General features: G+C 35.1%; 1 non-coding gene across 1 annotated transcript; it reads left to right on the top strand.

Annotated features, from left to right (window-relative positions):
• The first annotated feature begins 739 nt into the window (after positions 1-739).
• TRNAC-GCA lies at positions 740-811 on the top strand. Its single transcript has one exon. It is a non-coding gene; the product is annotated as a tRNA-Cys (tRNA).
• Positions 812-1,722: the final 911 nt, after the last annotated feature.

The raw sequence follows: 1,722 nt of genomic DNA, 5'->3' as shown, positions 1-1,722 counted from the left end.
TTTTCTGAAAAAAAAAAAAAATGACATTGATCAAACGTTTAAAAAGTTCACTCTGGCTGAGAAGACACTACAGTGGGGCTAGGGCACCAACATTGAGACCAGATAGGAAACTACTGAAATTCAGCTAAATTCATGGTACCAAATCGGGAAAACGTCCCCACTTTACCTTATTGTTACAGTTTTAAAATTCACTTTTTTTTTCAATTTTTTAAAAATGTGTTACAGTGTAATAGTTAATTAGATTTATGACACCATGTAAATAGAAAATTTGAACTTTAATACATCCAAAGGGCATTTGCTTAGGAAATATTTCATTGACATTTCATGTAGAAAATAACTTCACATTTGCCTAGGATAAGCTGAGACTATGATAGAATGAGTTAGTAAGAATGCTCTGAGCTGTGTTTTTCAAATAAGAATTTACTTGATAGTTTATCAAGTAGACACTATGTGTAGAGAAAGATAGAGTTTGCACATCCAAACTCATTTTGTAGTAATATTTGTGATCGTGATTAAAGAGAGATGTAATGAAATAAATTCCTATCTGCCTAAAAACTGACAAAACTTGATTTACATTTGTCATTTTCTCAATATCACTGAAATATGTACTGGTCCACTAATAAACATTTGCAGAATATATTCCACAAATTCAGTAACATTTTTTCTCCATGGTATCCCTATTTTTATCTTAAATGTGGCAAATTATAGAACATGTGATTCCTCAACTTTAGGATGGTCTTCCCTGGTGGCTCAGAGGTTAAAGTGTCTGCCTGCAATGCAGGAGACCTAGGTTCGATCCCTGGGTTGGGAAGATCCCCTGGAGAAGGAAATGGCAACCCACTCCAGTATTCTTGCCTGGAGAATCCCACGGATGGAGGAGCCTGGTGGGCTACAGTCCACGGGGTTGCAAAGAGTTGGACACGGCTGAGCGACCTCACTTCACTTCAGATTCCTTTGCATGTTAAGTCAAAATTTATTGAAAGGGTTTTTAAACCTATTTATATTCTTACTAAGATCTGAAATGCAATTTCTATGATCTTTCTACTTATTAATTTGAAATAAATAACTGAAGGCTTTGGAAAAAAAATCACTATCTAAAAATGTTTTCCCTTTTATTAATGTTAGAGTAAAACAAAGTAAGTGTGGAGGTCTCTTTGTCATCTTTAGATTTTTCATTACTTTCACAGCATTCCACTGTTTGTGGAATTCCATCCTTAATTGAAGGACTGTTATAAACACTCATGATCACAGATCTTAGTAAGCTCAAGTAATTAAATGACTTCTGATACTTGCTACCTGATACTCAAGGAAAAGTTGCTCTTTATTGTTTAGTTTGTTTTCATGTTAATGGTCATTTGAGAAGCTGTATATATTTTTTTCTTTTCTGATAGCTTTTAACTTCTACACCTTTTTGTATTTATTTTATTATTATTATTATTAAAAGAATCTAGATCCTATCCTTAGCTTTTAATAGATTTAGCAATCAGTTCAGTTCAATTCAATCACACAGTCGTATCTGAATCTTTGCGACCCAATGGACTGCAGCACGCCAGGCCTCCCTGTCCATCACCAACTCCCGAAGTTCATTCAAACTCATGTCCATCGAGTCAGTGATGCCATCCAACCATCTCATCCTCTGTCATCCCCATTTCCTCTCACCTTCAATCTTTCCCAGAATCAGGGTCTTTTCAAATGAGTCAGTTCTTTGCATCAGGTAGCCAA

This window comes from Bison bison, unplaced genomic scaffold, assembly GCF_000754665.1.
Source record: "Bison bison bison isolate TAMUID 2011002044 unplaced genomic scaffold, Bison_UMD1.0 scf7180017864366, whole genome shotgun sequence".
Lineage (NCBI taxonomy): Eukaryota > Metazoa > Chordata > Mammalia > Artiodactyla > Bovidae > Bison > Bison bison.
Note: the sequence above shows the minus strand (reverse complement) of the source record. Positions and strands in the feature narration are given on the sequence as shown.